Source organism: Phyllobates terribilis, unplaced genomic scaffold, assembly GCF_046119375.1.
Source record: "Phyllobates terribilis strain yellow unplaced genomic scaffold, ASM4611937v1 Scaffold_4__5_contigs__length_816908805, whole genome shotgun sequence".
In the NCBI taxonomy this organism is placed as follows: Eukaryota; Metazoa; Chordata; class Amphibia; order Anura; family Dendrobatidae; genus Phyllobates; species Phyllobates terribilis.
Genome location: NW_027362764.1, coordinates 105,315,910 through 105,341,673, shown reverse-complemented (window position 1 = coordinate 105,341,673; position 25,764 = coordinate 105,315,910). Strand labels below are relative to the sequence as shown.

The window sequence follows — 25,764 nt, the reverse complement described above, 5'->3', positions numbered from 1 at the left end:
AACCAGTACCAGGCTCTCACGCAGGAGAACCATGAAGAAATGCAGCAAAATAAGACTTTGCCAGCAATGAATAACCTTGTAAGCCCTCAGAATCCTCCTGGATGGAGAAAGAAGAATGTTGTGAAGAAAAAACGGAGAGTGGTGGTCATGGGGGATTCCCTGTTAAGAGGAACAGAGGCCGCTATCTGCAGACCAGACATAACCTCAAGAGAAATGTGCTGTCTTCCAGGAGCAAAAATTAAAGATGTGTCTGACAGGATATCAAGACTCTTCAGACCTACAGATCACTACCCATTCCTGCTAATACATGTGGGGACAAATGACACCGCAAGAAAGGACCTGGAAACCATCTGCAGTGACTTTGAAGACTTAGGCAAGAAAGTGAAAGAATTGGGAGCGCAGGTGGTCTTCTCATCCATCCTCCCAGTGGATGGCCATGGAACAATGAGGTGGAATAAGATTCTACAGGTGAACAACTGGCTACGTCGATGGTGCCGTCAACAAGGATTTGGATTTCTGGATCACGGAATGAATTACCTATATGATGGACTACTTGCTAGAGATGGGGTGCACCTTACGAAGACTGGAAAACATGTATTTGGAAGTCGCCTTGCTACACTCATCAGAAAAGCTTTAAACTAGAACAATGTGGGAAGGGAAGCAAAAGGCCAGAAAAAGCCATACAGCTGACAAATACTATTGAGATCTCTGCTACTGGAAGTGGAAAGGAAGAACAAAGACAAAACAATTTAAATAATAAAAATATGGGAGGAAGAGAAACCAATCACAAACTAAAATGTTTTTATACAAATGCACAAAGCATGGGCAACAAACAAGGAGAATTGGAACTACTAATGCAGGAAAAGGAATATGATGTCATTGGAATCACTGAAACTTGGTGGGACGATACACATGATTGGAATAAAAGGCTAAAAGGATACAACTTATTTGCAAGAAACAGACTTGATAAACGAGGAGGAGGTGTTGCATTGTATGTTAGAAAAGCGTATATCTGCACAGAGATTGAAGCTTCAGAGACTGGGAGTTCTGTGGAAACTGTTTGGGTAAGAATACAAGGAGAGAACAACGGAAAGGACACCATTGTAGGCATTTACTACAGGCCACCTGGGCAAGCTGAAGATATGGATGAACTCTTTATGTATCAAATGACCAAGTTCTCCAAAAAATATGACGTAGTGGTCATGGGAGATTTCAACTATCCAGACATTTGTTGGGAATCTCTCTCAAGTAAAACTAACAGGTCAAGCAAATTCTTATCCTCTCTTGCTGACAACTTTATCTTCCAAAAGGTAGGGGAGAAAACAAGGGGATCTGCTACTTTGGATCTAATCCTTATAAACAGGGAGGAAATGGTTGAGGAGGTAAAGGTGGCTGGGACCCTAGGAGGCAGCGATCATGCTATTATAGAATTTTGGATAACTAGAGGAGGAAGACATGTGAAGACTCAAACTTCAAGGTTAGATTTTAGAAAGGCAGATTTTAAGAGACTCACAAAGAGAATAGGAGGGATCCAATGGCTGGATGTCCTTAAGGACAAAAATGTCCAGGAAGGATGGGAAATTTTTAAAAATGAGATTCTCAAAGCACAATCGTTAACAATCCCGAAAAGTAGGAAGAATGGGAAGCATTTAAGGAAACCAGGATGGATGAACACAGAACTTAAACACATGCTAAAAAGAAAGAAAGAAATGTTTATTAAATGGAAAGAGGAAGGCATATCTAAAGAAGATTATAATGCAGTCTGCAGATCCTGAAGGGCACGTATCAGGTTAGCTAAAGCTGACAATGAATTAAGGCTTGCAAGAGATGTCAAAAGCAATAAAAAAGGATTTTGGGGTATGTCAAAAGTAAAAGAAAAGTCAAAGATGCTATAGGATTTTTACAGGATGAAAATGGAGAAATGGTAAGAGAGGATGTTGAGAAGGCTGAACTTTTTAATTCCTATTTTGCATCTGTTTTCTCTCAGAAAGAAAATGTAACATCAACTGATCTTCACTGTCCTTTTAAAGGAATAGAGGAATCCAAGTTATCTGTAAACAGAAAGATTGTGAGGGAATATTTAGCTAACATAAATGAGTTCAAGTCTCCAGGTCCAGATGAATTACACCCCAGAGTACTGAAGGAGATCGTAGAAGAAATTTTAGAACCACTCTCCATAATCTTTGAAAATTCTTGGAGAACAGGAGAAGTCCCAGAAGACTGGAGAAGAGCAAATGTTGTTCCTATCTTCAAAAAGGGGAAGAAGGTGGACCCAGGGAACTATAGGCCGGTGAGTCTGACTTCTATACCAGGAAAGATCTTTGAACAAATTATTAAACAACATGTATGTAAGTACATGGATAAGAATGAAGTGATTAACCAGAGTCAGCATGGGTTTGTAACTAACAAGTCATGTCAGACTAACTTAATTTCCTTCTATGACAGAATCACTGACTGGGTGGATCAGGGAAATGCTGTAGATATAGTATATCTTGACTTCAGCAAAGCATTTGACAAAGTATCTCACACCATCCTTATTGAAAAAATGACCAAGTATGCAATGGACCAGGCAACTGTTAGGTGGATTCATAACTGGCTTAGTGATCGGACTCAAAGGGTGGTTGTAAATGGCTTCACATCCAGCTGGATGAATGTCTCAAGTGGGGTACCACAGGGCTCCGTCCTGGGACCTGTATTGTTCAACATCTTTATCAATGATTTAGATGAAGGAATTGAGGGTAAACTGATTAAATTTGCTGATGACACAAAGCTAGGAGGGATAGCTAATACTAGAGAAGAGAGAGAGAGGATTCAAAAAGACCTAAATAAACTGGAGCAGTGGGCAGCAACCAACAGAATGGTTTTTAACAGGGAAAAATGCAAAGTACTACATCTGGGCAATAAAAATGAAAAAAGCATATACAGAATGGGAGGAATAGAGCTAAGCAACAGTACATGTGAAAAAGACTTAGGTATACTAATAGATCATAGACTGAACATGAGTCAACAGTGTGATGCAGCAGCAAAAAAGGCAAATACAATTCTGGGATGTATTAACAGAAGCATACAGTCTAGATCACGTGAAGTCATTATCGGTCTTTACTCCTCTTTGGTCAGACCTCATCTGGAATACTGTGTACAGTTTTGGGCACCACATTTTAAAAAAGACATAGACAAACTGGAGCAAGTTCAGAGAAGAGCGACCAGAATGGTGACTGGTCTGCAAACCATGTCCTATGAGAAACGGTTGCAGGATTTGGGAATGTTTAGCTTGCAAAAAAGAAGACTGAGAGGAGACTTAATAGCTGTCTACAAATATGTCAAGGGCTGTCACATTGTAGAAGGATCATCTTTATTCTCATTTGCACAAGGAAAGACTAGAAGCAATGGGATGAAACTAAATGGGAGGAGACACAGATTAGATATTAGAAAAAACTTTTTGACAGTTAGGGTGATTAATGAGTGGAACAGGCTGCCACGAGAGGTGGTGAGTTCCCCTTCAATGGACGTCTTCAAACAGAGGCTGGACAGACATCTGTCTGAGATGATCTAGTGAATCCTGCTTTGAGCAGGGGGTTGGACCAGATGACCCAGGAGGTCCCTTCCAACTCTACCATTCTATGATTCTATGATTCTATGATTCTATGAACTGAATATCGACGGCCTTGTTGATGCTGGTACTCAACAACTGCCCTCTTCTGCTCACAAATCCTTCCCAACATCTGCAGTGTAGAGTTCCAACGCGTGGGGACATAACACACCAGTCTGTGAGCCGGAAGCTGCAAACGCTGCTGAAACACTGCAAGGGCGGCGGAAGCTGTAGCTGACTTTCTAAAATGGGCACACAGGCGGCGTACTTTAACAACCATATCCGGCAGCTCCGGGTAGGATTTGAGAAACCGCTGAACCATGAGGTTAAGCACATGGGCCATGCATGGTATGAGTGTGAGCTCACCACGACCATGCCAGGCTGTAGGTTCAGTGGTGTGAGTCACAGATCTGCCTGCTCTTTCAGAGCTGTCCACAACTCTTCAGCATTGTGCGGTTTTTCACCTAAGCATATTAGCTTCAGTACAGCATGTTGCCGCTTGGCTGAGGCAGTGCTGCAGTGCTTCCAGCTTGTGACTGATGTGGTCATTTCGGAGATGGAAGCTGAAGAGGAGGAGGAGGCTGAGGAGGATGAGGTGCAGGATCTGTAGACCGTGGGGGCAACCCTGATTGACCTAGGGCCCACAATCCTTGGCATCGGGAGGACGTGTTCCGTCCCAAGGTCCGACTGGGTCCCGGCTTCCACTATGTTAACCCAGTGTGCCGTCAGCGAGATGTACCGTCCCTGCTCTCAAGCACTTGTCCACGTGTCCGTGGTTAGGTGGACTTTACTGGTAACTGCGTTGTTGACAGCACGGCTAATGTTTTGGGACACGTGCTTGTGTTATGCGGGGATGGTACACCAGAAGAAATAGTGGTGGCTGGGGACCGAGTACCGACGGACGGCCGCCGCCATCAGGTTCCGGAATGCTTCTGTCTCCACGAGCCTAAAAGGCAACATTTCGAGCGCAAGCAGTCGTGAAATGTGAGAATTTAGTAGTGTGGCCTGTGGGGAGTTGGCTGCATATTTGCGCTTGCGTTCCAAGGACTGGGGTATGGACAACTGAACGCTGCGCTGGGACAAGGACATGGACATGCTTCCTGATGCTGCTACTTGAGAGTGTGCAATGACAGGTGCAGGGCAGGAGGCATCTTCGCATGCACCATGGACAGGGGATTGGATTGCATGCACAACAGCGGAAGAAGCAATGATGCCACCCGCAGACACTGTTCCTGGACCCTGGGGTTCGGCCCACAGAGTCGGGTGCTTCGCTGCCGTGTGCCTGATCATGCTGGTGGTGGTCAGGCTGGTCGTTTTGCCACCCCTGCTGATGCTGGCCTGGCAGGTGGTGCAAATGGCCTTTTTGGGGTTATCGGCAGAGTCTTTGAAAAACAACCAGACTCGGGAAGACCTAACAGTTGTACTGGCAACTTCCTTCATGTTGGTGTTACGGGGAACGGTTGCCTGCCTTCTGTCTGCGACCACCACATTGCTTCTTCCTGCCAGTTGGGGTGCTCTGCCTCCCTCCCCCTGTGTGCTGCTGTCCTCGCTTTGCATGTCCTCCTGCCAGGTTGGGTCAGTTACTATATCATCCACCACCTCGTCTTCCACTTCCGCACCCTGGTCCTCCTCCTGACTTTCTGGCAATTGTGGCTCATCATCGTCCACCTCTTGTGACACTTTCCCACCGTCGCCTTCGTGTGACTGTGGCTGCTTAAATATTTGGCATCGCTACACGCGATCTCCTCTTGCCCCGCTTCAAGTGGACCGGGCGAGAGGCCCGAATCTATGAATGGAAAAGTGAACAGCTCTTCAGAGTGTCCAAGTGTGGGATCAGTTGTCTCTGGGTACTCAGCATGGTGGGAGGAAGGAGGATCAGGGTGAGGAATATGCGGTCCAGACTCAACGGCTACTGAGACTTGACCGTGTGGAAGTCAGGGTGGTGGTGGCTAAGTCACTGGAAGCATTATCCGCTATCCAACCAACAACCTTTTGACACTGCTTTGGGTTCAATAGTGGTGTGCTGCGGTCCCCTAGAATTTGGGACAGGAAGGTCAGGCGAGAAGATGTGGGTGTTTGTTGTGGCAAAATTTCGGCTTGCCCACGGCCTTGTCCTTGGCCTCTGCATGCACCATTACCATCACGTGCAATTATTAAGATAGGAAACTATTTTTGTCCTGGTATAATTTTTACATTATTAATATAAAAAAACAAACATACAGATAACAAGTTGTTCCTTCCAAAAACATTTTTTCATGAAAAATCAGACATTTTTCTGGATGAAAAACAGATGATTTTTCATATGTTTATGTGAATTTAGGATCAGGACACATCAGACTTTTTCACATATTTTTCACAGATAGAACTCGTACTCATTATAGTCTATGAGGCTGTCCCTGCTTTTTTGCAGTCTGAGTAGTCTGCAGTAAAACACGGAGACATGTCTGACTTTAATCCAAGTCATGGAACAAACGCGTCAATGCAAGTCTATGGGTCTGCAAAAAGAATCAGACAGCAGTGGGATGGCATCTGTGTGCAATTTCTTTGCTGTCCGTTTTTTAACATTGTAATGCGTAAGAGAAATTTGAAATGTATCTATTTCTTTTTCCTACAACAAAATCACTGATCTAACACGGATGGTAAACAGTGATGAGAATTAGATCCAACCATGTTGATGGTCTATGCTTAGCAAAGGCCATTAGTGTGGCTAAAGATGTCGGGTGGGGTAAGCAGCAGTAGCAGCCACTTGTATGGATGAGCCTCTGGGGCTATGGAAAGAATAAAGACCTGTGAACACCATTGATAAAACAATAATGACCCTCAAAGAAGACCTGTGAGCACCATTAATAAAACAAAAATGACCCTCAAAGAAGACCTGTGAGCACCATTGATAAAACAATAATGACCCTCAAAGAAGACCTGTGAGCACCATTGATAAAACAATAATGACCCTCAAAGAAGACCTTTCACCAAAATGTTTATTTTAGTAAATACTTGTATTCCCATGACATGACAATTCTGGAGTATCTTTTCTCAGAACTGTGTTATGCCATCCCTCAATGATAGGTCCTAGAAATCATTATTATGTTAACAACTGGGTGTGTCTGGTTAGGGTTGCACCCCTGCACCCTGACACTATCCAATCAGTGCTGACAGTACCAGACTGTGTAGAGACACACCTATTTGAGAAGGACATTAGAAACACCCATTTGTCAATTTATGTATACATTTCTAGCAGGAATGATAGAGGACCATCATAATGCAGAGTTACAAGAGAAGATGCTCAAAAATTCTTATTTTGTATGGAATACAATTATTAATAAAAACAAATATTTCGGAAGAAAAGATCTCATTTAACAATGTGCAGGGACACAACCATTTGATATGTGGAAATGGTAACTTACAGCAGACACTTTATTCATAGCTTTCAAGAAGGAATAAAAGGGGAACAGCACAATGCACAGTTTTGAAATAAGATGATCTAGAATTTTTATTTCATGGAGAATACAAGGATTTACTAAAACCAACAAGTCAGTAGTATTCTTTCTACAGGGGTATTCCCAGAATTGAAAACTAGCCCCTATCCTCTGGATAATTTCCAGATCACATGGGGTCTATCGCCTAGTGATCTCAAGAACAGGGATCTGAATCCTGAAAATTGGGCTATGCATCTTGAATGGAGCAGTTGTGCACATGTTCGATCGCTGATCCTTTCATCTGGGAATGCCAGAAATAAGGGAGATCTGTAAATTACTTTCTCCACCAGTCCCATAGAGGAGAACTATGGCTAGAGAATATCTTTAATTCTAGGAATACCCCTTAAACACCTTGAAATATGAAGGACTATGTCCATCAAATGTCGCCTCTCTTGCAAGTAAGCATCTTTCCCGGCAGATGATGGCTGTGATGTTCAGCCATCATCTGGCTCTGTTAAATTCCGCTGTCAGACTGTGGCATTGGCATTTAATGCGCGCCGGCAGGAAGGAAACATCATTTTAACCCTTCATCGGCACTCCCGCGACACGATCACGTGACACTGATGGGTTGCCATGACAGTCAGGGGTTTGCTGTAGACCCCTGTGTCTGCTAGCACGGTACTCCTGTTTAAACCAGTCCATGGTTGGCGTTAATAAGAGACCATGATTTCTGCTAAGAGGACTAACAAATACAGTGAAAAGTGAAAAAAAAAGTTTTAAAAAATATGAAAAAAAATGAAAAAAGTATAAAAGTTCAAATCATTTCCCTTTTACCACATTAAAAATTAAGAAATATTAAAAAAATACACATATTTGGTTTTGCTGAATTTATAAAAGTCCAATCTATCAAAATACACTGCTTAAAAAAATAAAGGGAACACTCAAATAACACATCCTAGATCTGAATGAATGAAATATTCTCATTGAATACTTTGTTCTGTACAAAGTTGAATGTGCTGACAACAAAATCACACAAAAATAATCAATGGAAATCAAATTTATTAACCAATGGAGGCCTGGATTTGGAGTCACCCCCAAAATTAAAGTGGAAAAACACACTACAGGCTGATCCAACTTTGATGTAATGTCCTTAAAACAAGTCAAAATGAGGCTCAGTATTGTGTGTGGCCTCCACGTGCCTGTATGACCTCCCTACAATGCCTGGGCATGCTCCTGATGAGGTTGCGGATGGTCTCCTGTGGGATCTCCTCCCAGACCTGGACTAAAGCATCCGCCAACTCCTGTACAGTCTGTGATGCAACGTGACATTGGTGGATGGAGCGAGACATGATGTCCCAGATGTGCTCAATCGGATTCAGGTCTGGGGAACGGGCGGGCCAGTCCATAGCTTCAATGCCTTCATCTTGCAGGAACTGCTGACACTCCAGCCACATGAGGTCTGCTATTGTCCTGCATTAGGAGGAACCCAGGGCCAACCCACCAGTATATGATCTCACAAGGGGTCTGAGGATCTCATCTCGGCACCTAATGGCAGTCAGGCTACCTCTGGCGAGCACATGGAGGGCTGTGCGGTCCTCCAAAGAAATGCCACCCCACACCATTACTGACCCACTGCTAAACCGGTCATGCTGAAGGATTTTGCAGGCAGCAGATCGCTCTCCACGGCGTCTCCAGACTCTGTCACGTCTGTCACATGTGCTCAGTGTGAACCTGCTTTCATCTGTGAAGAGCACAGGGTGCCAGTGGCGACTTTGCCAATTCTGGTGTTCTGTGGCAAATGTCAAGCGTCCTGCACGGTGTTGGGCTGTGAGCACAACCCCCATGTGTGGACATCGGGCCCTCATACCACCCTCATGGAGTCGGTTTCTAACCGTTTGTGCAGACACATGCACATTTGTGGCCTGCTAGAGGTCATTTTGCAGGGCTCTGGCAGTGCTCCTCCTGTTCTTCCTTGCACAAACTCGGAGGTAGCGGTCCTGCTGCTGGGTTGTTGCCCTCCTACGGCCCCCTCCACGTCTCCTGGTGTATTAGCCTGTCTCCTGGTAGCGCCTCCAGCCTCTGGACACTACGCTGACAGACATAGCAAACCTTCTTGCCACAGCTCGCATTGATGTGCCATCCTGGATGAGCTGCACTACCTGAGCAACTTCTGTGGGTTGTAGAGTCCGTCTCATGCTACCACAAGTGTGAAAGCACAACCAACCTTCAAAGTGACCAAAACATCAGCCAGAAAGCATTGGTACTGAGATGTGGTCTATGGTCCCCACCTGCAGAACCACTTCTTTATTGAGTGTGTCTTGATAATTACCAATAATTTCCATCTATTGTCTATTCCATTTGCACAACAGCATGTGAAATTGATTGTCAGTCAGTGTTGCTTCCTAAGTGGACAGTTTGATTTCACAGAAGTTTGATTTACTTGGAGTTATATTCTGTTGTTTAAGTATTCCCTTTATTTTTTTGAGCAGTGTATAAAATGAAATTAATCTGATTGGTAAACAGTATAACAAGAAAAAGAATCAAAATGCAAAAATTGCGTTTTTTTATGTGCCGCAACAGAAAAAAAATGTAATATCAGGCAATCAAACCATGTATATACCCTAAAATGGTGTCAATAAAAACATGGCTTGGAGCACAAAAAACAAGCCCCCACCCAGTTCCATATCCCAAAAATGTTAAATGTTACGGTTTTTGGAATATGGCGACACAAGCAAAATGATTTCTTATACAAATTTCAGATTTTTTTTTCACCACTTACGGTAAATAAAACAAAAATGATGCAAGTTTGGTATCCCTGTAATCGTACTCACCCGCAGAATCATATTGCCATTAAAATGAACGCTGTAAATAAAAAACGCAAAAAAACAGTTGCAGAATTGCAATTTTTTTTGCTATTTTGCCACACTTGGAATATTTGTTTCCTGCTTTCCAGTACATGATAGGATAAAATTAATGGTGGCATTCAAAAGTACAACTCGACCCGCAAAAAACAAGCCCTCAGGTGGCAATATCGTCGGAAAAATAAAAAAAACTTATGGTTCTTGGAATAAGGGTAGGAAAAAACAAAAGTGCAAAAACGAAAAATCGTGTGGTCCTTCCTTAAGGGGTTGATTTAAATCAATGTTTGTAAATAGTCAATTCCTCCAAAAGAAATTTGTCTAATTAATCAGAAATTGAATCTGACCTGTGTTTATCTGACAAAGACCATTACCACCATAATGTAAGCAATGGTAGCCATGTTTATTATAGACTAGCAGCTATACGCAAAATTATTGCTCTAAGACAGACAGATAAGCATCCGGATATATGGACTGCAGGCAGATATCAAGACAATTTACTTGTGTCAAGTTTATCTATCGGGATTTGTCGTCATCCCCTGGAATCAGTCCCCGTTGTGTAATATGACACAGGAATAGTCTGCTATAAAAATTGGAGCTGATGTGTTGCTTATATTATACTTCACATTTGAGGAGAAGGAAAATGTCAAAATGAAGTCATTTACACAGTATTCACTTTTCATCTGAGCTTCAATGCTGTTGTCAATGGGGATCTACCGTTACCCTTTACAAACTGAAGAAAGTGACAAAAAATCCAGATCTCTGCACAAAGGTGCAGTCTCTGCCTAGGGAGACTTGAAAAGGAGAAAATTGTCGACCACTTACAGAAGCATTGCAGCCTACATCGTGCAAGGCTGGAAATGAGAAAGCTACAGTATCAACCTGCCCGGGTGATTTATGTGATCTCTTGTGTGGGTCACATCAAAATGAACACTTGAGTTTTAGTTGTGGTTTACTAGCAGAAATTTTTAACTACAAGTATTTTTTTAATAATATGGACCACCTAGATATATGCACGCAATATCATATCCTGAAATCCACTAATACCTTCCATTATCACCTGGGGTCCCTATGGCATCCCTATACAAAGTAATATGTTGTGGTGGAGTGGTTGGTGCATTGCCCTCAGTTCTCAGGAATAGAAGTGGTCTGAGACTATTTTTAGTGGGTCAACGCCATTATATGTACTCTGTGCCACCAATTATTTTATATTTCCTGGTTATACACATGTATGATATATGGTTTTTCCTGAGGAAGAAGTGTATTATACTTCGAAACGCATCGAATGAAACCGCATGTCTATTTAACCTTTTGAAATTGGCGTCTTCAATAAACAAGAGCGCAAACAAGTCTACAAATTTTCCTTGTCTTTACTGGTTATACACATGACCTTGTCTCAGATCAAAAAATTGGGGGCTTTTGTTTGTTTAATCTTATACTTGATCCAAATATTGGCCCAGTTACTCCATCAGACTTGAAATATAGACTGGTATTGGAAAAGAGCATGACCTGAGCCTGTACATCTGCACTCAATGTTGCAAAGTTTAGGCACTCCATATGCCACCTACCATATGGCAATGCTTCTAGGGAAGAATATCTTTGCAATCTGCCATCCAATGGAGCATGTTATGATTTTATGATTCCACTTGAATGAGAAATAAACGTCTATTGCATATGCAAATTAGAGGCTTTTGCATGAAGTATATATATATACAGTACAGACCAAAAGTTTGGACACACCTTCTCATTTAAAGATTTCTCTGTATTTTCATGACTATGAAAATTGTACATTCACACTGAAGGCATCAAAACTATGAATTAACACATGTGGAATTATATACTTAACAAAAAAGTGTGAAACAACTGAAAATATGTGTTATATTCTAGGTTCTTCAAAGTAGCCACCTTTTGCTTTGATGACTGCTTGCACACTCTTGGCATTCTCTTGATGAGCTTGAAGAGGTAGTCACCGGAAATGGTTTTCACTTCACAGGTGTGCCCTGTCAGGTTTAATAAGTGGGATTTCTTGCCTTATAAATGGGGTTGGGACCATCAGTTGTGTTGTGCAGAAGTCTGGTGGATACACAGCTGATAGTCCTACTGAATAGACTGTTAGAATTTGTATTATGGCTAGAAAAAAGCAGCTCAGTAAAGAAAAACGAGTGGCCATCATTACTTTAAGAAATGAAGGTCAGTCAGTGCGAAAAATTGGGAAAACTTTGAAAGTGTCCCCAAGTGCAGTTGCAAAAACCATCAAGCACTACAAAGAAACTGGCTCACATGAGGACCGCCCCAGGATAGGAAGACCAAGAGTCACCCCTGCTTCTGAGGATAAGTTTATCCGAGTCACCAGCCTCAGAAATCGCAGGTTAACAGCAGCTCAGATTAGAGACCAGGTCAATGCCACACAGAGTTCTAGCAGCAGACACATCTCTACAACAACTGTTAAGAGGAGACTTTGTGCAGCAGGCCTTCATGGTAAAATAGCTGCTAGGAAACCACTGCTAAGGACAGGCAACAAGCAGAAGAGACTTGTTTGGGCTAAAGAACACAAGAAATGGACATTAGACCAGTGGAAATCTGTGCTTTGGTCTGATGAGTCCAAATTTGAGATCTTTGGTTCCAACCACCGTGTCTTTGTGCGACGCAGAAAAGGTGAACGGATGGACTCTACATGCCTGGTTCCCACCGTGAAGCATGGAGGAGGAGGTGTGATGATGTGGGGGTGCTTTGCTGGTGACACTGTTGGGGATTTATTCAAAATTGAAGGCATACTGAACAAGCATGGCTGCCACTGCATCTTGCAGCGACATGCTATTCCATCCGGTTTGCGTTTAGTTGGACCATCATTTATTTTTCAACAGGACAATGTCCCCAAACACACCTCCAGGCTGTGTAAGGGCTATTTGACCAAGAGGGAGAGTGATGGGGTGCTGCGCCAGATGACCTGACCTCCACTGTCACCAGACCTGAACCCAATCGAGATGGTTTGGGGTGAGCTGGACCGCAGAGTGAAGGCAAAAGGGCCAACAAGTGCTAAGCATCTCTGGGAACTCCTTCAAGATTGTTGGAAGACCATTTCCGGTGACTACCTCTTGAAGCTCATCAAGAGAATGCCAAGAGTGTGCAAAGCAGTCATCAAAGCAAAAGGTGGCTACTTTGAAGAACCTAGAATATAAGACATATTTTCAGTTGTTTCACACTTTTTTGTTAAGTATATAATTCCACATGTGTTAATTCATAGTTTTGATGCCTTCAGTGTGAATGTACAATTTTCATAGTCATGAAAATACAGAAAAATCTTTAAATGAGAAGGTGTGTCCAAACTTTTGGTCTGTACTGTATATACATATATATATATATATATATATATATATATATATATATATAGACCTAAAGGTTTACAAACAATGCATACGTCCATGTAAGTGTGTCTTATCTAAGCTAGTACACCTAATATTTTTAAATCCCTATAATAGTCAATAGACATTTGGTGATGACATTTGTCTAAAGTCCCGTTGTCAAAATTTTGAGGGGCTGAGTTATGGTCAAGTGTATCATAAATTAAAGGGGTTGTCTACTACTTTAAAACTGACTGTCTGCAGAGGTCGCCTGAGATTCCTCAAATCAGGACACCGCCAGAGGACACCGTGTAGATAGAGTACGGAGGAGCATCTCTGATCTGCTAGATGAGTATGTTTTTGTTTTATTTAACTTTTTTTTTTCACTCTTTAGTATACTCTTCTGACAAAGTAGTGGACAAGCCCTTTAGCAATGTACATGGCCAGACCTAACCTGATTAGTCCTAACTTCTGGAGATATTTCTATGATCTTACTATTTACTATAGGGCTTATTCACATGTAGCATTTTGTTTCGGCGCATTAATGTGTTGACAAAATCTATTGTTATTTTTACAGTAAACGCAAAATAAACAAGGTTTCTAAAGTCTCATTCACCCAGTGCATTTTTTCTTGCAATTTTTTCAGTTGCTGTGCATGTTTTTTTTTACAAACTACATTATGTCAATTCTTTCAGCGAGAGTTTTCACTGCGTATTTTTTACTTATTCAAATGAATGCATCAAAAATGTGTGTAATGTGTGCAGTTTTTTTATTTCTGCCAGCACATTTCGAGTGCAGAAAAAAAAACATAGCAAAAAAAAAACAATGTGTGAACATGCCATAAAGAAAATACTGCAAAGTTGCAGCAGATCCTCAGTCCTTTAGTCGTTCCTGAATATTGCCACATATGGCCCGCTTTCATTTAAAAATGTTCTAAATATGCACAAAAACTTCTAGTTCTGCTCGATAATACAACACAATATAAGCTTTGATTCAGTTGAATATCAAACAGGAAACCAAGTAAAGCACATATTTTATTTCTTGTTCTTCGACTTCTACCATGAAACATACTTGATCGGCGTATAAGCCGTGCAATGCAGTGCTTACTAGTGTTGAGCATTCCGATACTGAAATATCGGGTATCGGCCGATATTCGCGGTATCGGAATTCCGATACTTAATTCCGATACTATTGCAATATCGTATACCGGAATCGGAAGTTCCCATAATGCAATGAGACATTTTCATTTTATTCAGCCAATGAGGATCCTAAGAAGTGTGGGCACATCCTGTTAGGCATGTAGGCATCTTAACTAATGGCATGGCTGTGATTGGCTGCTGAAATGATGTCATGATGCACTATAAAAGCCACCGCCGCCATTTTGAGCTCACTCTGCTGTGAATTCAGTTAGGGATAGGACGCTGTTGTTCTGAGGGACAGTTTTAGCTACCTATTTGCTCTATACTGCTTTACCCAAGCTACTTTCTAAATCACTGTGCCTTGCAGTGCTAGTGCACAGTTCCCTGTGCTGTTCACCGCTATCTGCAAGGTCTGTGTGTGTGAGTGCAGCTCACCCTGTAGTGTGTGCTTCAGTCAAGTCTGGTTGTAGTGCACTCAGTGTGTGTCACTGCCTCATACATTGTCCTTTTTTGCCAATTCATAATTTTTCCTGATATCTCCTATTAGTGTGGTGGTTCCATCTGTATTCAGCTAAATTGGTTCCAAACACACTATATAGGAGTAGATAGAGAAATTTTTTTCCGTCTTGCAGCACTAGTGCACAGTGCTCTGCATCTGTACTGTTCACCGCTGTCTGCAAGGTCTGGTGTGTGAGTGCAGCTCACCCTGTAGTGTGTGCTTCAACCCCGTCTGGTTGTAGTGCACTCAGTGTGTGTCACTGCCTCATACATTGTCCTTTATTGCCAATTCATAATTTTTCCTGATATCTCCTATTAGTGTGGTGGTTCCATCTGTATTCAGCTAAATTGGTTCCAAACACACTATATAGGAGTAGATAGAGAATTTTTTTCCGTCTTGCAGCACTAGTGCACAGTGCTCTGCATCTGTACTGTTCACCGCTGTCTGCAAGGTCTGGTGTGTGAGTGCAGCTCACCCTGTAGTGTGTGCTTCAACCCCGTCTGGTTGTAGTGCACTCAGTGTGTGTCACTGCCTCATACATTGTCCTTTATTGCCAATTCATAATTTTTCCTGATATCTCCTATTAGTGTGGTGGTTCCATCCATATTCAGCTAAATTGATTCCAAACACACTATATAGGAGTAGATAGAGGAGCCTTTCTGCAGCATTGGGCCCTGCAGCCCCAGCCAGATTAGTATTAGCCTATTTTTTGCAGCCTCATCTATTGCATTGTAGGTTACCTTCCTACATTGTAATAGCTACAAAAAGTTTGTGATACTATCGTTATTACATCTTTAGGCACATCCAGTGTCTTTTTGTGACAAAAAAAACCTAAATAAAGTTCACCAAACACTCCACTTTACAGTTGTGTAGGCCACATTAGCTCATATTAAAGTCTAGTCCACACTTTATAAAATTAGTGTTTCTTATACCTGTTAGCAGCTGTTCAGGAATAAGCACACTAAGCCCTTAGTACTTTTCTGCCTATCTTTATCAGTCTACCAAGATGAAGAAGGCAGGGAGTAAGGCATGTGGTCGTGGTCGTGGGCGTGGAGTTTCTGCAGGGAGAGGACGTGAGGATTCTGTGCCTGCAGGGAGAGGACGTGGGGATTCTGTGCCTGCTGCGGGCACCAGTGACTCAGCATCCCCCAGTTTTACCAGGGAACAGTCCTTTATGCGCAGCTTTGTAGGAGCTAGCCGTACCCCACTGCTGCGCGAGGACCAAATTGAAGCCGTTGTCGGATGGATGGCAGCTAACGCATCGACTTCAATTAGTTCCAGATCCTCTCAGGTCCTGAGCACTGAAGAGCACCCATCTGTCTCTTCACCACCTGCCAAATTGCCCAGGCAGTCAGAGAGCCCTGGACAGGAGCCATCTCTACTTCTGTTCTCTGAATCTCTTGGCTTGGAAAGAGGGGGCCAGCCAAGCAGAATTCGAGAATTTGAAGAAGAGGTAGTATGCAGTGATGCGCAACCGTTTTGTCTCTCTGAATCTGAAGAGGCGGGTGGGCCAGTGCCTATGGTCAGCAGCACACCTCAGTACGCATCTGATGATGAGACTCAGGTGCCACTTTCTGGTGCGTACTGTGCTGTCGAGACTACCCAGGAGAAGCAGTTGTTTGAAGAGGGTGGTGTAGATGATGAGGTCCTTGACCCATCATGGCGTGAGGGACAGGAAGGTGGTGGGAGCAGCTCTGAGGAAGAGATTCCCCGAACGGCCCAAAAAGGAGGGAGAGGGAGGGGGCAGACTTGGTTGCCTGTAGCCTCCACTTCGGCACCCATTAGGAGCATGGCTCTTCCAAAATCCAAAGCGGGCGCTCCCAAGACTTGCAGTGCCTGGTCCTTTTTTGACACAGTTGCAGATGACATTTGCTTTGTCAAATGCAAGCTGTGTAATCAGAAGGTGAAAAGAGGGAAAAGTGTCAGCAACCTCAATACCACAAATATGTGGAAACATGTGCGGACCAAGCACGTGGTGGAGTTACACAAACACACTGAAGACCTAGGCCAACCTACAGCGCCACCTACCACCTCTTCAGCTCGTGTTGTAGCCTCTTCCTCCAGCTCACACACAGCTGGTTCGGCTTCCTCACAGGATCGCCATGGAAGAATCTCTGGCACTGTTGTACAGAGACACAGTGTAATTCCACCCACAGCACCACTTTCCCAGTCATCCTCACACTCCCAGGCCAGTCTACAGCCATCGTTAGCACAGGCATGGGAGAAAAGGCGCCCATACTCGGCAAACCACCCCCGAGCACAGGCTCTGAATGCTGGCATTGCTAAACTACTGGCCCTTGAAATGCTATCATTCAGGCTGGTGGAGACTGACACATTCCGTAACTTTATGGCATTGGCAGTCCCACAATACAACGTGCCCAGCCGCTTTTATTTCAGCAGGCAAGCCGTCCCTGCCCTGCAACATCATGTGGAGGGAAAAATTAAACATGCGCTACAAAACGCCGTCAGTAGCAAGGTCCACCTGACCACTGATGCGTGGACCAGTAAGCATGGACAGGGACGATACCTTTCCCTCACTGCCCATTGGGTAAATGTTGTGGAGCCGGGTACAGATCTTGAGAGTGGCGCTGTACGTGTTCTGCCAACTCCAAGGATTGCAGGAATCCAGTCTGTACACATTGACTCCTCCTCATACTCCAGTTCCTCTGAATCAGCGCTGCAGGAGCCGTCACGGTCTACCTCCACATCGACCCGTGAACGGTTACCTGTTATGATGACCGATATGAGCACAGCCGTGGCCAAACGTCAACAGGCCGTATTAAAATTAATTTCTTTGGGGAATCGAAGCCACACAGCGCAGGAGCTCTGGAATGCCATCAAGCAGCAGAGTGACGTGTGGTTTGTGCCAGCGAATCTCCAGCCAGGCATGGTAGTGTGTGACAATGGCCGAAATCTGGTGGCAGCTCTGGGCCTAGGCAACCTCACTCACATCCCATGTCTGGCACATGTGCTCAACTTGGTCGTGCAGAGTTTTTTGAGGGACTATCCGGATCTTGATGCACTGCTTCACAAGGTCCGCATAGAGTGCGCTCACTTGCGGCGTTCCAGCAATGCAAGATCACGCATTGCAGCTCTGCAGCGCCGATTATGTCTTCCGGAACATCGCATCATATGTGACCTACCCACCAGGTGGAATTCAACGTTACATATGTTGGAGAGGTTGTGTGAGCAGCAGGCAGCAGTAATGGAGTACCAGCTGCAGCAGGCGCAAACAAGTCGCAGTGCGCGCCGTTCACACTTCACCACCACTGAGTGGGCCTCTATGAAGGACATTTGCCACGTTTTGCGTGCCTTCGATTATTCCACGCGGATGGCGAGTGCAGATGATGCACTAGTCAGCATGACTATCCCCCTTATCTGCCTGCTTGAAAAAACACTGCAAGCACTAAGGGACGAGGTTTTGGAAGAGGTGGAGGATGAGGAGTCACAAATGCCATCTGCTTCTCTACAGTCTGCGCAACGTGGTTCCTCACAAAGGCCTAGGCAGGGGACACTTTGTGAGGAGGATGAGGAGGAGTCAATGGATGAGGAAGACATCTGTCCAGAGGAGGGAGGTACACAATGCTCTAGTAGTCAGTATCTAGAGCGAGGGTGGGGTGATGCAGAGCAGGCAGAGATCACGCCTCAAGCAGGGGACAGCGTTTCTTGGCCAGTTGGCAGTCTGCAGCACATGGTTGATTTCATGCTGCAGTGCCTCAGAAACGACCGCCGCATCGCCCACATTCTCAACACGGCTGATTATTGGGTGTCCACCCTCCTAGATCCTCGCTACCGGGACAACTTACAAAGCCTCATAACACCATTGAACCGGGAGCGTAAAATGCGGGAGTACCAAGACGCACTGGTGCATTCCATCATGTTCTCCATTCCAACCGAGAGCAGTGCTGCTAGTGCTTTACAAAGCAGCTCAGTGCGTCGAGGCAGTGGAGGAAGCTCTGCACAAAGAGGGAGCAGAAGCAGCGCCTCAGCACAAGGCAAGACCAGTATGGCCGAAATGTGGCAAAGTTTTGTGTCCCCGCCGCCACAAATGTCTACACCATCACAGACAGCTCCAGTCAGCAGGAGGCAACGTTTCCGTCAGATGGTGACAGACTACATGTCTTGCCCTCTTAGTGTACTCCCAGACGGCTCTTCTCCCTTCAAGTTTTGGGTCTGTAAGCTGGATACATGGCCAGAGCTTAGTCAGTATGCACTGGAGGTGCTAGCTTGCCCTGCTGCTAGTGTATTATCGGAACGCGTCTTTAGTGCCGCAGGTGGTGTACTAACAGACCGTCGCATGCGACTATCCTCCGATAACGTTGACCGGCTTACTTTTCTCAAAATGAACAAGGCCTGGATCTCTCATGAATTTGCCAGTCCTCTTCCAGAATAAATAATTGGTTGGCAACAGTATCCAGGTCTCCTGTTCTGTTCATGTTTCTACCACCTGAACTGTAATCCCTGAGCTCCAACACCGCCAGTTGGCGCTCGGAAGTGCCGTCTGCACAGTCAACACTTGCTGCCGTGTTATTGGGGTTCAGTAACGTCAGCTGTTCTCCTGCTGTGCGGACGGCAATTTCTCCTGATTTGTCCACATCCACTGTACTACACATTTTAAAGTTGCTCCAATTACTCCTCTGGCTCCTCTGTTTTCATTCTTATCCCTGGGCTCCAGCACCGCCAGTTGGCGCTCGGAAGTGCTGTCTGCACAGTCAACACTTGCTACCATGTTATTGGGGTTCAGTAACGTCAGCTGTTCCCCTGCTGTGCGGACGGCAATTTCTCCTGCTCTGTCCACATTCTCACTACTACAGATTTTAAAGTTGCTCCAATTACACCTCTGGCTCCTCTGTTTTCATTCTTATCCCTGGGCTCCAGCACCGCCAGTTGGCGCTCGGAAGTGCCGTCTGCACAGTCAACACTTGCTGCGGTGTTATTGGGGTTCGGTAACGTCAGCTGTTCCCCTGCTGTGTTCACGGCAATTTCTCCTGCTCTGTCCATATTCACTGTGCTACTTATTTAAAACTTGCTCCAATTACACCTCTGGCTCCTCCGTTTTTAGTATTTACCCTGGGCTCCAACACCGCCAGTTGGCGCTCGGAAGTGCTGTCTGCACAGTCAACACTTGCTGCCGTGTTATTGGGGTTCAGTAACGTCAGCTGTTCTCCTGCTGTGCGGACGGCAATTTCTCCTGCTTTGTCCACATCCACTGTACTACACATTTTAAAGTTGCTCGAATTACACCTCTGGCTCCTCTGTTTTCATTCTTATCCCTGGGCTCCAGCACCGCCAGTTGGCGCTCGGAAGTGCCGTCTGCACAGTCAACACTTGCTGCGGTGTTATTGGGATTCGGTAACGTCAGCTGTTCCCCTGCTGTGTTCACGGCAATTTCTCCTGCTCTGTCCATATTCACTGTGCTACTTATTTAAAACTTGCTCCAATTACACCTCTGGCTCCTCCGTTTTTAGTATTTACCCTGGGCTCCAATACCGCTAGTTGCTGCTCAGAAGTGCCGTCTGCACAGTCAACGCTTGCTCCAGTGTTATTGGGATTCAGTAACGTCAGCTGATCCCCAGCTGTGTGTCCGGCAAATTCTCCTGCTTTGTCCACATCCACTGTAGTACGGATTTAAAACCTCCTCCAAATACACCTCTGGCTCTTCTGTTTTTAGTATTTACCCTGGGCTCCAGCACCGCCAGCTGGTTCTCGGCAGTTCCATTGGCTCTTGTACCTTCTGCTACCCATCCGGGTTCCAGTACCGTCAGCTGGTTCTCGGCAGTGTCTTTGGCACGGGTACTCCCTCCTGCCCAGCCTGGTTCCAGCACGCCAGCTGTTTCCGGGTAGTGTCAACGTCACTTTGCCTCCAATGCGTTGTCCTGTCGTGTTGCGGTCGGGTTAGCCGACTCTATGGTGCCTGCAGTTTAGGTGACTCCTATGTGGGCTGCGGGATCTGGCAATGAAGGCTGGTTCCATAGTGCCAATAGGACAAGCACCCTCTGTAGGACTGTGGGTTTTGGTAACTGCGGCCGGCTCGCGGCCTTGAACTTTTTTTTTACATGGGTACCTTCTGCTACCCATCCGGGTTCCAGTACCGTCAGCTGGTTCTCGGCAGTGCCTTTGGATTAGGTGCCTCCTTCTCGGTATCCAAGTTCCACCAACGTCTGCTGGTCCTTGGTAGTGCTTTCTGGCACAGGTACCTCCTGCTTAGTAACCGAGTTCCAGTAACATCAGCTGGTCCTCGGTAGTTCCATTGGCTCTTGTACCTTCTGCTACCCATCCGGGTTCCAGTACCGTCAGCTGGTCCTCGGTAGTTCCATTTGCTCTTGTATCTTCTGCTACCCATCCGGGTTCCAGTACCGTCAGCTGGTCTTCGGTAGTTCCATTTGCTCTTGTATCTTCTGCTACCCATCCGGGTTCCAGTACCGTCAGCTGGTTCTCGGCAGTGCCTTTGGATTAGGTGCCTCCTTCTCGGTATCCAAGTTCCACCAACGTCTGCTGGTCCTTGGTAGTGCTTTCTGGCACAGGTACCTCCTGCTTAGTAACCGAGTTCCAGTAACATCAGCTGGTCCTCGGTAGTTCCATTGGCTCTTGTACCTTCTGCTACCCATCCGGGTTCCAGTACCGTCAGCTGGTCCTCGGTAGTTCCATTTGCTCTTGTATCTTCTGCTACCCATCCGGGTTCCAGTACCGTCAGCTGGTTCTCGGCAGTGCCTTTGGATTAGGTGCCTCCTTCTCGGTATCCAAGTTCCACCAACGTCTGCTGGTCCTTGGTAGTGCTTTCTGGCACAGGTACCTCCTGCTTAGTAACCGAGTTCCAGTAACATCAGCTGGTCCTCGGTAGTTCCATTGGCTCTTGTACCTTCTGCTACCCATCCGGGTTCCAGTACCGTCAGCTGGTCCTCGGTAGTTCCATTTGCTCTTGTATCTTCTGCTACCCATCCGGGTTCCAGTACCGTCAGCTGGTTCTCGGCAGTGCCTTTGGATTAGGTGCCTCCTTCTCGGTATCCAAGTTCCACCAACGTCTGCTGGTCCTTGGTAGTGCTTTCTGGCACAGGTACCTCCTGCTTAGTAACCGAGTTCCAGTAACATCAGCTGGTCCTCGGTAGTTCCATTGGCTCTTGTACCTTCTGCTACCCATCCGGGTTCCAGTACCGTCAGCTGGTTCTCGGCAGTGCCTTTGGATTAGGTGCCTCCTTCTCGGTATCCAAGTTCCACCAACGTCTGCTGGTCCTTGGTAGTGCTTTCTGGCACAGGTACCTCCTGCTTAGTAACCGAGTTCCAGTAACATCAGCTGGTCCTCGGTAGTTCCATTGGCTCTTGTACCTTCTGCTATCCATCCGGGTTCCAGTACCGTCAGCTGGTCCTCGGTAGTTCCTCAGCTTTCTTGTACCTTCTGCTACATTTCCAAGTTCAAGCTTTTTGAAATGGTTCTTGGTAATCACTCTGGATCTCCCTGACGAGGACCCTGAAGACGAGGACCCTGAAGACCAACCCTAAGAAGACGAGGACCCCGAAGACAATGACCCTGAAGACGAGGACCCTGAAGACCACCCCGAAGAAGACGAGGACCCTGAAGACCACCCCGAAGAAGACGAGGACCCTGAAGACCACCCCGAAGAAGACGAGGACCCCGAAGACGAGGACCCAGAAGACCAACCCGAAGAAGACGAGGACCCCGAAGACGAGGACCCCCGAAGACGACGACCCTGAAGACCACCCCGAAGAAGACCAAGAAGATGACCCTGAAGAAGTTGACCAAGAAGACAAAGAAGAGAAGACAAGCACCAAGATACAGAAAAACAAGAGACAGAAAACCAAGAAGCAGAAATACAAGAAGCTGCAGAACAAAAAGCGGAAGAACATTAAGCATAAGACTAAAAATCAGAGCAAAAATTATAAGCAGAAGATGACTAAGCAGTGTATGGGGGTGAGTCCGTTCCTCCTCGTGGTGCCCCTGGAAAAGACCTGCTGCTGCAGGCCAAACTGAACGCGGACAAATCCTGTTGTAAATCTTTTGTGACGGGCAGAACGAAAGGTGTAATGTCCAACCTTTTATAGATAACAACTACAGGAATGCCTGTCACAAATAAGAATATGATGAAGAAGAAGAATATGAAGAAGATGAAGAAGTAGAATATGAAGAATGTAAAAAAAAGAATAATACGAAGAAGGTGAAGAAGAAGAAGGTGAAGAAGAAGTGGATGAAAAAGATGCTGAGGATGATGAAGGAGAAAGTGTGGGAGAAGTAAAAAAGAAGGTGAAGAGCATGGAAGTAGTGAAACATAAATATCTGACAAAATATAAAAATACTTAACATAGTTAATATTTCCGTAACTCAGAACATAATAAAAAAATATTAATTCCTGCTATTCCATTTGACTGGGCTAAACCTCTATGCCTTTATTGTCTCCCCCACCTCCCCCAATACATTCTACATTATTCTTAGTTGTTTTCCTTCATGTAGAAATAACCTACAAGGAAAGAAAGGGTTTATTTTAATTCCGATATTTATGTCCCATTGACTTGCATTGGTTTCCGGTATCGGAATCGGCGATATCCGATACTTTTTCGGTATCGGTCCGATCCAATCCGATCCGATATTTCCCGATATCGGAAGGTATCGCTCAACACTAGTGCTTACACAAACAAAATAGCAAAGCTGGAACACAAACACATAAAAATAACATAACTAACAACTTAAATTTGCTTTCCTCCAGCCCCGGCATACCAGCAGAGCAGACACGCAGAATCCCTGCTGCCTTGCAGACAAGCGTGTTTTAAAAACCATTCAGTTGAGCACAGTGCAGTCCTATAAAGGAGCATAAAATGTCAGTGTACAATGGGCTTTAGGTCTTACCGTGCACCAGACAGCTGGTACCACAGATGAGAACGACTGCATCTAATGTTCCATGAAATTAATAGCAGTAATTGGGGAAAGGTGGAAACAGGAGTGACAGTAGTTCAGTACACTTTGTGCATGGAATCATTATACAAATATTTATCTAAAAAGCAGCTCAAAGTGAAGCAATATGCCACCCGTCCATCGAATGATAATATCACGTGGATAGGTGGGTATAGAAGTTGTTTTCTCTAGATTTTAGTGGACCGGTCACGGATTCAAATCATTGTATTCCCCATTAAATACCAATTTACTTTATTAGGTGATTGGTCTTAAATGCTGTAAAAAATTGCATGTAAGTATCTTCCAAGTTCCAAACTCCTCCATTTCCCATCTATTTGCCTCACTTCAGCTGCATTGATATCAGAATGTACTATTTTGGAGTACAGAAGATGGCAGTGAAAAGGTCAGCACTAGTGATGAGCGAGCATGCTAGTTACTCGAGATTTATGACCATGCTCGGGTGTTTTCCGAGTATCTTCAGCGTGCTCGGGTGTTATGTTTGAATCACTCCGTGCGCATGATTTGCGACTGTTTGACAGCTTTAATACATGTGAGGAATGCCTGTTTCTTAGGCATTCCTCACATGTATTAAAGCTGTCAAACAGTCGCGAATCATGCACACGGATGGCTCAAACATAACACCCGAGCACGCTGAAGATACATGGCGAGCACCCGAGCATGATCGCCGAAAGGGTTAATAGAACATACTCGCTCATCATCTGTCTCCTCCTCCTGAGTGTTGTGCTTAGGCCGGAGTCACACAAGCGTTGATTCTCTCATGCGAGAGAATTGGATTGATCATGGAAATGACATTTGGCTCAAACTCTAATTAGAGTTTGAGACAAATCTCAGCTTAGTGTGATCCGATTCTCTCGCATGAGAGAATCGTAGTGTAAGAAGATGGAAGTTGTTCACATGTTCCCCCTTGTTGATATGTGCTGTGATGTGATGCATTACAATGTTTTATATTGTCATGTGAAATAGTTGTGTTCTGCCCGGCAACAGGTAGTGAGTAGGCATGGATAGAGTTAAGAGTTGGGACTAGAACAGAGATGGATGGGCTATGTAGCAAGATCACAGAGAACCTTCTGGTAGTGAGTCAGACAGGGCCTAGCTTGCAGCTAGAGCAGACCTTTGGTCTGAGTGCTCAGCAGAGCCACATGAGTTACGTATCCCCAAAGTGAGGGAAGACCGAGGCAGTGGATAGTGTGATCCTGTGCAGAGAAAGGAAAAGCGATAAAAGGACAGAGTGATTTACCAGAGATGGCCCTGGGACAGAATGCCTAGCAGTACAGTCCGAGTTCGCCAGACAGAGAGGTAACGGGCCAGGATGGAACAGGGAATGTGAGACGAAGAGCGTGCCCCAGGTGGTAGTTCCAAGGCGTTAGCAAGCAAAGAATTTGAGCAACGGCCATAGTGGCAACCTACTTCCCCTAAGGGAAAGGAGGATGCGGGACCGCGGGTTGAGGACAGGACTCTCACTTACTGGACTGTCATACTGTGCTGGGTTTTGGTGAAGGCAGAAGAACTTGGGGGAAGGAATAAGTAAGCCTGGGTGAGGTAGCGTGTGTGAAGATGTTCCATTTGTAAAGGAAACGTTCATGATGTTATGCACCCGCTATCTATTGTACATAATCCCCACCAAGTTGATGTTCAGTAAAAGACTGTTTATGTTTGGCTGGTGGTCTCCCTCATTGAACTTTACAATATCTTGTCCTGTCCAGCTGAAGTCACCAGCATCATGGGGCCTGGAAGGGTGTAGCACCCCCGTAGATAAAGCCCACACAGCCAGCCAGGACTCGCATCTTCATGTAGCGTTCCGGGGCGTGGAAGATGATTACCTCGACAATGGCTACCGCCCCATGTCACATTATTATAGCACAGGTGAGGAGAAAATGGAGAACAAGATTTCACAATCTTCTCCACTGTGTGAGTCTGTGGAAATCCGACTGCACTCATCATCTGAATGAGTGAGTACAGTCGGATTTGCGAAGCAACTCGCAGCATGTTGCAATATTTT

At 45.1% G+C, this 25,764-nt stretch overlaps 1 protein-coding gene across 2 annotated transcripts in view; it reads right to left on the bottom strand.

The window, feature by feature from the left end:
• ADARB2 (adenosine deaminase RNA specific B2 (inactive)) overlaps positions 1-25,764 on the bottom strand; it is a 1,079,460-nt gene that overhangs the window by 1,020,052 nt on the left and 33,644 nt on the right. Inside the window, exon 1 of one of the 2 annotated variants that reach the window (XM_073677648.1) lies at positions 23,700-23,823. The exons of the other annotated variant lie outside the window; for it this stretch is intronic. The gene's annotated coding sequence lies outside the window, so the exon portion shown is untranslated. Of the gene's footprint in view, positions 1-23,699; positions 23,824-25,764 lie in introns of those variants that run through there. 2 annotated transcript variants of the gene reach the window in all.